The sequence below is a fragment of the Sorex fumeus genome, unplaced genomic scaffold (assembly GCF_029834395.1).
Source record: "Sorex fumeus unplaced genomic scaffold, SorFum_2.1 ptg000079l, whole genome shotgun sequence".
NCBI classification, from domain to species: Eukaryota; Metazoa; Chordata; class Mammalia; order Eulipotyphla; family Soricidae; genus Sorex; species Sorex fumeus.
Window position 1 is genome coordinate 276630 of NW_026606136.1, and position 14072 is coordinate 290701.

The 14072-nt window shown below is 39.9% G+C and overlaps 1 protein-coding gene across 4 annotated transcripts in view; it reads left to right on the forward strand.

Moving 5' to 3' along the window:
* Positions 1 to 14072, forward strand: part of PTPRD (protein tyrosine phosphatase receptor type D) — a 1654013-nt gene that overhangs the window by 160415 nt on the left and 1479526 nt on the right. For all 4 annotated transcript variants that reach the window (XM_056130610.1, XM_056130612.1, XM_056130611.1 and 1 more), the window contains exon 2: positions 13812 to 13853. The gene's annotated coding sequence lies outside the window, so the exon portion shown is untranslated. The remainder of the gene's footprint in view (positions 1 to 13811; positions 13854 to 14072) is intronic.

The following is a 14072-nucleotide window of genomic DNA, read 5'->3' on the forward strand; positions in this document are numbered from 1 at the left end:
ATTTTCAAAACAAAACAAATAACACAAAGGCTTGATTCTTTTTTAAGAGTTATTATTCATATTTTTTGACAAATGCCTTCAAAGATAGAAATATAGGCCAAGTTGCTCCCAGTAATGAAAATTTTTGTGAAAGACTCTTCAGTTCACAAGAGGAGTGCTTTAAAGTACATTTGAAGAGGTGGCAATGGAAGTAGCATCGTCTAATAGATTATCCCTTAAAACTTAGGTGCATCAAAATAGCATCTATTATGCAAGAAACTCACAGAAGAGAAAATACTTGTTAAGCCGAAGAATAAGAGAACATTTAAAACTTACCTGTATATGTTTGCTTAGAAGGAAATTTCTAATTTTTCTGATTTCCTTGATAACTCTAATATAGAGCCACAGATTGGAGTCTTAAGGCACATGCTTTCTTCCTCATGATTTTTGAGGCTAGATTTTCCAGATCAACTATAGGATTGGTTCCTACTGAGGTATATCTATTTCCTCCTGGAACCATTGCATAGTTTATACTCACTATCTCTTTGTCATGGCCTTATATCTCACTCAAATGTCATTTTACTCTAACTTTGGTTAAAAAGACATTATGTCCAAGTATAGCCATATTCTGAGGTAACAGGAAGTAGTATTTCAAAATGAATTTTGAAAAAACACAATTTCTCCATAATAATAATATATTCAAAAATCTGGGTTTGTTGTAAAATAAAAAGGTAAAGGTAAAGGCCCTCCCGTTGATCGTCGATTTGCTCGAGCGGGCCCAGTAACGTCTCCATTGGAGACTTTGTTGTTACTGTGTCTGGCATATCCAATACTCTCGGTAGCTTGCCGGGCTCTCCGAGAGGGGCGGAGGAATCGAACTCGGCTCGGCCATGTTGGCCGCTTGTAAGGCGAACACCCTACCCGCTGTGCTATCGCGGTACTTATACGGCAGTACGTTGTAAAATAATACAAAATAATACTATTGGTAATTCTTCTTTATTAAGTTGCTAATTCTTATGATATTATAGCCATTATTTTCATGATTATTATTAAAGAGCAAATATTGAGCACCATGATTATACTGAACTTTTTCAGAATTTTATGTTCATGTATGATTTTATAATAAATAAACACCAATAAATTTAGTTTATTAATACCTGTATTTGAGTTTGCAAGTGCATTTTGCATTTAGATAGCATCTATCATTTGAATAAAGCATATATTTTGAATTTGCTACTGAAAAAATGGGTCATGGATCAGTAGAAAATAAAAAAAAAGATGTAAACAGTTCCTCCAACATTGGAGAAGAATAGGTTATTTTAAGAACGTAACATTTAAATGTGGTGATGTAAGGTAACTCCCCAGGTATCATTATAAACTTCTGGGAATTACTATTTTTGTTCTTGGTCACACTTGTCGGTGCTCAGGGCTTACTCCTAGCTGTATGCTAAGGGACCACTCCTTGTGGGGCTCAGGGGACCAAATAGGGTGCTGGGGATTGAACCTGAGGCATCCACATGAACGCAAGTACCCTACCAGCTGTACCATTCTCTGGACTCAACTTCTGACAACTTTGGCAGAGAAAAGTGATGTAGCCTCGATAAAAACGTCCATTATAAACTCTGTGGCAAATGCTTACAAATTTGACATATGTGATGTGCTTATGTTTCAGCTAAGGGCTTTATACTTCCAATTTTGACCATAAACTACATAGCTATTCTATAGTTCACAATTGCATGTCACTGTCACTGTCCTCCCATTGTTAATCCATTTTCTCCAGCGGGCCCAGTAATGTCTCCATTGTGAGACTTTGTTGTTACTGTGTTTGGCATATCGAATACGTCACAGGTAGCTTGCCAAACTTTGTTGTGAGGGCGAGATACTCTCAGTAGCTTGCCGGGCTCTCTGAGAGGGGTGGAGGAATAGAACTCGGGTTGGCTATGTTGGCTGCGTGCAAGGCAAACGCTCTACCAGCTGTGCTATCGCTCCAGCCCATTGCATAATATATGGAAATAAAATTCTTGTATCCTCTAAATGTATGCACTCATGCATGCAACTATTAATTCTTTATTTGGTATTTGCAAACAGATATGGGAAGAGAATGGGTGTTGGAACATTATATGTCTGAAACCAATCATGAACAACTTTGTAATTCTTTCTCACTGTGATTGAATTTTTGAAAATTTGTAAAAAGAGATTGGGCGTGTTCAGGGTGGCATGCTGGAGCGATAGCAGAGGGGTAGGGCATTTGCCTTGTGTGGAGCCAGCCTGGCTGAGCCAGGTTTGATTCCTCCACTCCTCTCGGAGAGCCCGGCAAGATACTGAGAGTATCTCGCCTGCATGGCAGAGCCTGGCAAGCTACCCGTGATGTATTCAATATGCTAAACACAGTAACAACAAGTCTGGAAATGGAGACGTTACTGGGCCTGCTCGAGCAAATCGATGAACAACAGGAAGGCAATGTTACAGCACTACAGGCGTTCGCCTTACAAGCGGCCAACAATGGCCGACCCAAGTTCGATTCCTCCGCCCCTCTCGGAGAGCCCGGCAAGTTACCGAGAGTATTCGATATGCCAGACACAGTAACAACAAAGTCTCCAATGGAGACGTTACTGGGCCCGCTCGAGCAAATCGATGATCAACGGGAGGGCCTTTACCTTTACCTATGGGAAAATATAAAATAGTGGCTATTTGTGTGTACATGTAGGTCTGAAAATCAAATTAACATATTAATCTCAAATTTATTCATTGCTAATACTTAAGGTGGGATAATCAATTTGCAACCAATTCAAAAACACTTATATTCAACAGTAGGGACATTTTGATGCTAATGTATTTTAAAGTAAAATGATTCCGCTGTGGTGGAGTAATTGGTTGACCTAATTATGTAAGAATACATTTGTTGTACAATGCAATACTTTCTAAAATACAGAAAGGTTGTGTAGGTCTCTGTATTTCATTAATAGGCTTTTTGAGAATTTCAAAAGTTTTCCTAAGAATATCTCTTTTGAACTTTAGTATAAATTTTTGGTGGCAAATGGGCAAGGATGCACAGGAGGGATCTGGATGAGGGCACTTTGAGACAATGGAGGAGGGAAGCTACACTGCTGGAGGGGGTGCTTCTGGAATGTTTTATGTGTCACACTCTACCATGAACAGTCTTTGATGCTTCAGTGCCTAATGTTAAAAATATATATCTTTTAAATAATAATAGTGATCGATTAAACAAGATATTCCTTTCCTTTTCCTAATGGTACTTTAAACTACAGTGTAAGAGGTGGCTTAGGAAAGAACAAAGAGATAGTTAAGATATAATCCTTGTGTACAGCTGACCCCATTTCAAATTCCCAGCACCATATACGTTTCTTGAGCACTGTGAGGAGTCATTCCTGAGCACACAGCCATGAGTTGCTCTTGAGCGCCACTGGATTTGGCCCAAACCAATCTAAAAGTGTTTTTTTTTTTTTTTTGCTAAGATATTTGGTCTCTGAAGAGAAGTTCCTTAGTGTAATCAACAAACACAGCATGATTTTTAGATTGTAAATCTCATCAAATTAATATTAGGAAAACATTTAACTTAACAGGTTAAATACTTCTAGCAATGTGGTAATTAACAAAATGGTCTCAAGTTAGTGAAATGAGAGAAATGTGCCCAATTATTCTTTATTATCAGTGATAACTATTTTTTTTTTTTTTGCTTTTTGGGTCACACCTGGTGATGCACAGGAGTTAGTCCTGGTTCATGCTCTCAGGAATTAGTCCTGGAGCTGCTCGGGGGTCCATATGGGATTCTGGGAATTGAATCTAGGTCGGCTCCGTGCAAGGCAAACGCCCTACCCGCTGTGCTATTGTATTTAAGTTACTATTCATGCTGTATACTTCTATGTTTATTATATTCAATAGAATTTCATTGATGTTCCCTACAGAAGTTTGTCATTTTCATATAAATTAAAATTATTTGAAAAAAACATTTTGTCTTAAAGTGATCTTTTTTTTCTAAATAATGACACACCAAATTTCTATTAATATAAGGCCAAAAGTTGATTATGTAAACTAAATTATTTTAAGCAGAATTATGCCTGACTTAGAAATGAGAATTCCTTAAAATGGCAATATACTAAGTCACGCAACAAAAATATTTTTGGTCCTGAAAATCCTTTGAGAAAATAAATGGGAATACAGTTACCTATAGGTTCAGACTGGCATTCTATAAGAAAGTCTTTTGATCTAAATTGAATACATGAATTAAATACTAGATTGGTCATTTTTAAGTATATCATTGGTAACTGAAATTCTCCGTGAAGCCCCTTAAACAAGATTAGTATTTTTTCCCTGGAAAATTCAATCTATTAATATTAGGTGATAACAATTTTTAGATGTCTGTAATGCACTGAGTGAGAAGGCCTCCCCCACCCATAAATACTATTTCCCGACCCACATTCTTGACACATTCCTCTAATATTCAACCTAGAAGTGAGGATTATTCTCCACCTTATAAATGTTCAGCTGTATAATTAGCCTCCTCACACCAGACCCTTGGTAGCACTTACTCTACGCCTAGTAACGGCAACAAAAGTGCTTCCAGAAGTGAGTACATGTTTTCAGTTGAGGACCAGAGGGAAAGAAATGAACCCCTATAAAAAAAATCCTGCATCTGACAAAAATTTGATCTTTTTTTTTTTTTTTTTTTTTTTTTTTTTTTATTAGTGAAAAACCATGAGGTACAGTTATAGGCTTACAAATTTTGTGCTTGGGTTTCAGTTATACAATGATCAAGTCCCCATACCTCCACCAGTGCCTGTCATCCATCCCCATGGGTCCCAGCATCCCCCCCCCTCATCCCCCCCCCCCGTCCCATCCTGCCTCTGTGGCAGGGTATTCCCCCTTGTTCTCTCTCTCTTCTTTTGGGTACTGTGTTTTGCAAGAGAGGCTTTGAGTGGCAATCATGTTTGGTCTATCGACTACTTTTAGCATGCTTCTCCCACCCTGGGAGGGCCCTCACAACACCCTTCATTTGGTAATCTCTTCTCTATCTGAGCTTCCTTTTCACCTAGAGCCTGTGGCTGGCCTTCCATTCATGGGGCAAAATTCCTGGTACTAATCTCAGCCATTCCTGTGTGTCACTCTCACTTTTTGTTGCTTTATGTTCCCCAGATGAATGCAATCTTTCTGTGTCTATCCCGCTCTTTCTGACTCATTTCGCTTAACATGATACTTTCCATGTAGTACCACTTGTATGTAAATTTCATAACTTCATCTTTTCTAACAGCTACATAGTACTCCATTGTGTAAATGTACCAAAGTTTCTTTAACCAGTCATCTGTTCTTGGGCACTCAGGTTTTTTCCAGATTCTGGCTATTGTAAAGAGTGCTGCAATGAACAAACAATTGCAGATGTCACTTCGACTATACCTTTTTGCCTCTCTGGGATATATTCCCAGGAGTGCTATAGCTGGGTCAAATGGCAGATCAAATTCTAATTTTTTGAGAGTCGTCCATACTGTTTTCCAAAAGGGTTGGACCAGCCGACATTCCCACCAGCAGTGAAGGAGGGTCCCTTTCTCGCCACATCCGCGCCAGCACCGGTTGCTTTTGTTCTTGTGGATGTGGGCCAGTCTCTGTGGTGTGAAATGATATCTCATTGTGGTTTTGATCTGCATCTCCCTGATGATTAGTGATGTAGAGCATTTTCTCATGTGCCTTTTTGCCATTCGAATTTCTTCTTTGCGAAAGTTTCTGTTCATTTCCTCACCCCATTTTTTGATGGGGTTGGGTGATTTCTTCTTGTGGAGTTTAACCAGTACCTTGTATATCCTTGATATCAACCCCTTGTCGGATGTGTACTTGGTGAATATCCTTTCCCATTCTGTAGGCTGTCTTTGTATTTTGGTCACTGTTTCTTTGGAGGTGCAGAAGCTTCTTAGTTTAAGATAGTCCCATTTGTCTATCTCTGTTTTCACTTGCTCAGCCAGTGGCGTGACATCTTTGAAGATACCATTAGCTTCAATATCATGGAGAGTTTTGCCGACTTTGTCTTCAATAAACATTATGGATTCTGGTCTGATGTTGAGGTCATAAATCCATTTTGATCTTACTTTTGTGCATGGTGTTAGGCAGAGATCTGAGCCCACTTTTTTGCATGTAGCCGTCCAATTTTGCCAGCACAGTTTGTTGAAGAGGCTTTCCCTGCTCCATTTCACTTTTCTTGCCCCCTTATCAAAAATTAGATGATTATATGTTTGGGAGGAAATGTCAGTATATTCAACTCTGTTCCATTGGTCTGCAGCTCTGCTTTTGTTCCAGTACCATGCTGTTTTAATTATTACTGCCTTGTAGTAGAGTTTGAAGTTAGGGAGGTTGATTCCTCCCATTTTCTTTTTCCCAAGAATTGCTTTAGCTATTCGTGGGGGCTTATTGTTCCATATAAATTTCAGGAGTGTTTGCTCCATTTCTTTGAAGAATGTCATGGGTATCCTTATAGGGATTGCATTGAATTTGTATAGTGCTTTGGGAAGTATTGCCATTTTGATGATGTTGATTCTCCCCATCCATGAACAGGGGATATTTTTCCATTTCCTCGTGTCCTCTTTTATTTCCTGAAGTAGCGTTTTGTAGTTTTCCTTGTACAGGTCCTTTACTTCCTTAGTTAAGCTGATTCCTAGATACTTGATTTTCTGGGGCACAATTGTGAATGGGATTGTTTTCTTGATGTCACTTGCTTCTCTTTCACTATTTGCGTATAGGAATGCCATGGATTTTTGGGTATTGATTTTATAGCCTGCCACTTTACTATACAAGCCTATTGTTTCTAGGAGTTTCTTGGTAGAGGTTTTAGGGTTCTCTAAGTATAGTATCATGTCATCTGCGAATAGTGAGAGCTTAATTTCTTCTTTCCCTATCTGGATGCCCTTAATATCTTTTTCTTGCCTAATCGCTATTGCAAGTACTTCCAGTACTATATTGAACAGTAGTGGAGAGAGTGGGCATCCTTGTCTCGTCCCTGACCTTAGGGGGAAGGGTCTCAGTTTTTCCCCATTGAGGATGATGTTTGCTGTAGGTTTGTGGTAGATGGCTTTAACTATATTGAGGAAAGTCCCCTCTATCCCCATTTTGGCAAGGGTTTTCATCATGAATGGGTGCTGGATCTTGTCAAAAGCTTTCTCTGCGTCTATTGATATGATCATATGATTTTTATCTTTTCTTTTGTTGATATGATGGATTATGTTGATTGATTTCCGAATGTTGAACCATCCTTGCATCCCTGGGATGAATCCTACTTGGTCATGATGTATGATCTTTTTGATGAGTTGTTGTATTCTATTGGCTAGTATTTTGTTGAGAATCTTCGCATCCGTGTTCATCAGGGATATTGGCCTGTAGTTTTCTTTTCTTGTGGTGTCTTTGTTTCCTTTTGGTATTAGAGAGATATGGGCTTCATAGAAGCTGTTTGGGAGAGTTTCTGTTTTTTCAATTTCCTGGAAAAGCTTGAGAAGAATTGGCAATAGGTCCTCTTTAAATGTTTGGAAAAATTCGCTAGTAAATCCATCTGGGCCTGGGCTTTTGTTTTTGGGAAGACTTTTGATTACAGTTTCAATTTCCTTGATGTGAATGGGTCTATTCAGGTACTCTATATCTTCTTGATTCAGCTTTGGGAGATGGTAGAGATCCAGGAATTTATCCATTTCTTCTAGGTTCTCGTGTTTCGTGGCATAGAGACTTTCAAAGTAGTCTCTGATGATCTCTTGAATTTCTTTAGTTTCTGTTGTGATATCCCCATTCTTATTTCTGATTCGATTTATTAGGGTTCTCTCTCTCTGTTTCTTTGTGAGTGTTGCTAGTGGTTTATCTATCTTATTTATTTTCTCGAAGAACCAGCTCTTGGTTTCATTGATCTTTCGGATTGTTTCTTTGTTTTCCATGTCGTTGATTTCTGCTCTAAGTTTTATGATCTCTTTCCTTCTGCCTGATTTAGGCTCTTTCTGTTGATCCTTTTCTAAGGTCTTGAGCTGTGAGGTCAAATTGTTTATGTGCATCGTTTCTATCGACTTAAGATAGGCTTGCAGAGCTATAAATTTCCCCCTTAATACAGCTTTCGCTGCATCCCATAAGTTCTGGTAGTTTGTGTCTTCATTCTCATTTGTTTCCAGGTATCTTTTGATTTCATCCTTGACTTCGTTCCTGACCCACTCATTGTTCAGCATCGAGTTGTTTAATTTCCAGGTGTTTGATTTGGTTCTCCGTGTCTGTGTGTGATTCACTTCTATCCTCAGTGCATCATGGTCTGAAAAGATGGCTGATACTATTTCTATCTTCTTGATTCTGTTGAGGTGTGTTTTGTGTCCTAGCACATGGTCTATTTTGGAAAATGTTCCGTGCGCACTGGAGAAGAATGTGTATTCTTTCTTTTTGGGGTGTAAAGCCCTGTATAAGTCCATAAGCCCTTTCTCTTCTATTACTTCTTTCAAAGCCAATAATTCCTTGCTGGGTTTTGTTCGTGTTGATCTATCCAGAGGTGATAAGGCGATGTTGAAGTCTCCAAGTACTATTGTGTTGGTAGTGATGTCCTCCTTAAAATCTGTTAGTAGTTGTTTTAAATATTTAGCTGTTCCCTCATTAGGTGCGTATACATTTAAGAGTGTGATTTCTTCCTGTTGTACGTATCCCTTGATGAAGAGAAAATAGCCTTCACTGTCCCTTCTAATCTTTTTCAAGGTGAAATTAATGTTGTCAGATACTAGTATGGCCACCCCAGCTTTTTTGAGGGAGTTGTTTGCTTGCAGGATTGTATTCCATCCTTTGACTTTGAGTCTGTGTTTGCTCTGGCTGTTGAGGTGAGTTTCTTGTAGGCAGCAGAATGTTGGGTTCTGTCTCTGTATCCATTTTGCCACTCTGTGTCTCTTAACTGGTGAATTTAGACCGTTGACATTGAGAGAGAGAATGGTTATGGGGTTTTGTGTCATGTTTCTGTGCGGGTGTGTTGCGGTTGTAGGGTTTGTCTTTTCTTATAGTAGCCCCTTTAGGCCTTGCTTTAGGTTTGGTTTTGAGTCTATGAAGTTCCTGAGCTGCTGTTTATCTATAAAATAATGTACTGTTCCTTCGATTTTGAGGGAGAGTTTAGCCGGGTAGAGTATTCTTGGGGAAGCATTCATTTCCATGAGTTTTTTGACTATATCTCGCCACTGCCTTCGGGCTTGTAGGGTTTCCTCTGATAGGTCTGCTGTGAATCTAAGGGATGCTCCTTTGTATGTGATTTCCTTCTTTGCTCTTGCTGCTTGCAGTATTGTGTCTCTATCGGCAGTATCGATCATTCTAAGTATGATATGTCTTGGAGTGTTTTTGTTGGGGTCTCTTTTAGCTGGCACCCTTCGGGCTCCTTGAACCTGAATGGCTGCATTGTGCAGCTCTGGGAAGTTTTCAGCAATGATTTGTTTGACGGTGTTTTTTTCGTTGGGATTGTTTCCCTGAGGTTCAGGTAGTCCCATAATTCTAATATTGTTCCTCTTGGAGTCATCTGCTAGGACTCTGATTCTCTGTAGAGCCATTTTGAGGTCCCTTGCCAGTGTTTGTTGTTGCGTGTTGGCTTGTTGCAGCTGATCTTCTAGGTCACTGATTCTCTCTTCAGCTGCGGTCATTCTATTTTTAAGAGAAGAAACTGAGTTTCTCATTTCATCTATGGAGTCTTTTAATCGTGACATTTCTGCTCTCATTTCTTCGCGTAATTTGTCGATTTTATCTGTGGTGTTGCTGGCTGTCTGTCTGACCGTTTCATTGAGTTGATTGAACATCTTGATGACTTCATATCTGAATTCTGTGTCAGAGAGATCCCTTAGGTGAGCTGTATCGACAGAATGTTCTGGATTGTTTTTGTTCTCCTCCGCTTGAGGTGGGGATTTTCTTTGTTTCTTCATATTGCTGAGTAAGTTGGGGACCAAATTCCTTGGGAACTAGGTTCCTTTGAATTAGTAAACACCCTGTGGCCGCGTAAGCGGCCGCCGGCCGGAAAATAGGCCACGCCCACTCTGAAGCCACGCCCACTCTGAAGCCACGCCCACTTCTGAAGAGGCCACACCTCTACGGAAAACTGGGTTTGAGAGGAGAGGAGCGCCGCGTGACTGCCGGAGAGGGGACGGGGACGGCAGCCGCTCACGGCTGCGTTTCTCCAGGCGTCTGCTGGGATGCCTGAGGTCCCGAAGGGAGAGATGGAAGTCCCGGGGCCACACACCGGTGGCAGGTCTGACCTGGGTTTGAGAGGAGAGGAGCGCCGCGTGACTGCCGGAGAGGGGACGGGGACGGCAGCCGCTCACGGCTGCGTTTCTCCAGGCGTCTGCTGGGATGCCTGAGGTCCCGAAGGGAGAGATGGAAGTCCCGGGGCCACACACCGGTGGCAGGTCTGACCTGGGTTTGAGAGGAGAGGAGCGCCGCGTGACTGCCGGAGAGGGGACGGGGACGGCAGCCGCTCACGGCTGCGTTTCTCCAGGCGTCTGCTGGGATGCCTGAGGTCCCGAAGGGAGAGATGGAAGTCCCGGGGCCACACACCGGTGGCAGGTCTGACCTGGGTTTGAGAGGAGAGGAGCGCCGCGTGACTGCCGGAGAGGGGACGGGGACGGCAGCCGCTCACGGCTGCGTTTCTCCAGGCATCTGCTGGGATGCCTGAGGTCCCGAAGGGAGAGATGGAAGTCCCGGGGCCACACACCGGTGGCAGGTCTGACCTGGGTTTGAGAGGAGAGGAGCGCCGCCAAAAATTTGATCTTTTGAAAAAAATTACCACCCACTCTTCACCACCATGACAAACGTTCATCTATAAATGTAGTGATATATAGTGATATACAGTGAGTACAGTGCTAACCTTGCACATGGCTAACCTAGGTTAATTCCCTGGCACTGCCTTTATATGGTTTTGGTTTTCCTCTTTAAATTTTTTTTATATTTCTTGATTACACTCAATGCTGTTCAGAAATTACTCCCAAACTAATGTGTAGGGGGCAGTTTTAGTGGTAATCTTATGATTTAAACCTTTTGATTTAAGCCACTGATTTAAACCTCAGGCTTCTTTTTATATGTTACGCATATGCTCCAGCCCTTTCACCTGTCTTTCTGCTTTATGATTTTTATTAATTTTATAATTTTATTTTTTTAAAGATTATAAAAGTCAGTTATAGAAAGCAGTAAGTAAAATATAATGAATATAAAGTTTAGGGTACTTTAACATAACTGTAATATAACACTGTCCTCCCTTTGTTCATCGATTTGCTCGAGCAGGCCCAGTAACGTCTCCATTTTGAGACTTGTTGTTACTGTGTTTGGCATATTGAATATGTCACGGGTAGCTTGCCAGCCTCTGCCTAGCAGGCGAGATACTCTCGGTAGCTTGCCCGGCTCTCCGAGTGTGACAGAGGAATCGAACCCAGCTCGGCCAGCCTGTCTGTGCGCAAGGCAAATGCCCTAGAGCTGTGCTATCGCTTCAGCAGGGTACTTTAATATCTTAAAAAAGTAACTCTAGACCATGGAGATAACTCTAGTCAGGGACACTTGCCTTGCATGAGCAAGGACCGGGGGGGATTGTTATCAGACTCTTTTCTATTGTTTTCAATAGGTTTCCTGCATCTTGGAAATCCTTGATAGTTCCTTCAGTTGTTACTCTGCTGCTCAGACCTTCTTTCTAATATTTAATATTAACCACCATACTTCCTGTTTCTGTCATTTCTGATTGTAATTTTGTCCCTTCAACTCTCACACTTTCTTGTGATATGCTATCTGTGCCATCTTTGAGCGCATTAAAATCCTCCATATAATGTCACTAAACTCATTTTCTGAGAACTTGTAGACCTGACTGATGCTGGTTGAACCTTCCATGCCACAGTTTTCATGGAAATTTGTGGGCTTCTACGCCTCCTCTGCACTGCATTTGCTGTCGCACTGGAGTATAAGAGGGATTAGGCTGGAGTTTGCTCTTTTTCTTCCCTGCCACCTTTTACTCAGTGGCAGGAAATAGGACTGTGAACAGTGTGAGATCTGATGAGGAAACTGTCCCATAGCTGCCAAGTGGCCACACAGTTTAACACATGGGGAGATGGGCCTGTTAATATGGTGGATATCATGCGTGGAGGCAGCCAGGACCTAGCCAGGAGTGAGGGGATTCCATTTATGTTCAAAATAGGCCTAGGAGATGTCACCTGGGGAGATTAATATTAAGTTGAGGAATAAGCAGAGGTTCAAGAAATGTGTAGCTGGACCTGTTGATATTTTCTTTTTCTTTTTTTAGAGCTAACATTTATTTACCTACTACTATGTTCCCCCCAAAGGGTATTAAACTATTTTATTTATTTTATTATAAGTGAAAATTTGAGGCTCATAGTATATGTACAAATTTTCTGAAATTTAGATTGGTTCATAATCTAAGCACAAGTTTCAAATTCAGGAAGTGAGAGAGTCTGATTAAGGAATCTATCTTATATGTGTGTTTCTGGAATTTAAAAAAAATCCTATTGTTAAAAGGGTTGGAAAGCCAATATTGAGATTAAGGCACTTGGCTGCATGCAATGATTCCTCTACAACATATGGTCCCACAAGAACTATCAGGAGTGATCCTTAAGCATAGAGGCAGGAGTAAATCACGAGCACAGCTAGGTATGGCTTACCCCTGTCCTGAAGAAAGTTCCAATACTGAACACTGTCCTATGTAAACCTCTTAAGTATATGTGTTCGCAACTTTTGTTCTTCTGTATGTGTATTTGTTTGAATGTGTAAATATTCCACATTGCATTGTTCTGAAACATTTTTCTGTAATAATGAGAAACTCTTAATTCATAGATTGGGCTCAGTGACTTGATTATCCACTCACATGCCTTCTAAAGCCAAACTTTTATGAGATTGTATACTTTAATGTAGAAGAAAATTAATTTGCACTTTCTGGATGCTGTTATCATTTGCATTAAAATTTCATTCTAAACTCCTAGGAAAAATCACAAAAGAAGCTTATTTCCTCTGATTTTTATTTCCATATCTGGAAATTTCAGGCAGATAGGATACCAAACTATACGAACAAAGAGGTTATTCCATTCTACATGTAATTGAAAACATTATAATTAGTATAATCACATTTGCAATGAGATTTTTAGATCTGTATCTGTGTTTTACATAGGTCAATCTCTGAACAAGTTTGGAAAAGAGGCACCTGCACCTAATATAGTAATAAAACAGAAGTGTTGGAAATACTGTGCTTTAGTATTTGAGTCTATTTCCTATTTTTATTTTTAAAGTACTCAAAATCATTTGAACATACTTAAGTGTATTATCTGCACATTATATTCTAGTTTTACTGCCTGCAAGTTTGAAACAGCATTACTGTGAAAATGGCCCTCAGTTAACTTTAATTGGTGCTCTACTGCTACATTTTGATGAAGCAAAAGTTTTTATTATCATCAAGTCTGTCTAACCTTCTTAAACTTTTCTTTTGAAACCTAGTATTTTGCATACCATTAAAAAAGTGGTTTGCGTGGTTGTGCATAAAATTGACTGTGTATATTAGGAATTACTGCTTCATATTTCACTCTGAGAGGGGGAAAATGTTTATTTTCAAGCAAAGAAGTAGATTTCCTTTGGAGGATCAGATTTTGAAGTGCTTCCAAATATTTATGTTTTGCATTTCCCCTTTCTTAATTATCTTAATCAGAAAAGGTTAATAAAAAGTCAATTAAAATTCAGTGGGGTAAATATATAACGGGTGTCATGTTGGAGGTTGAAGCCATGTTCTAATTTTAATTTCATATATTAATATTTTAGTCTGTTAGTTACATTAAATAGATTAATAAGAATATACTTTTTAATTTTAGGTTCCTGTCCTGAGACCACAGCAGGATGTGCCTTGGGAAAAGGTATGCATTTTCAAAATATATTTTAATTTTTCTACACTAATACATATTCAGATATCATTGTAATGTATTATTGTCCATATCCCCATATGTGTAATTGTATTACATGTTCATGTATATGAACATATAATGTATGTAGCACTATATGTAGCACTGTAGCACTGTCCTCCCATTGTTCATCGATTTGCTTGAGAGGGCACCAGTAACATCTTCATTGTGAGG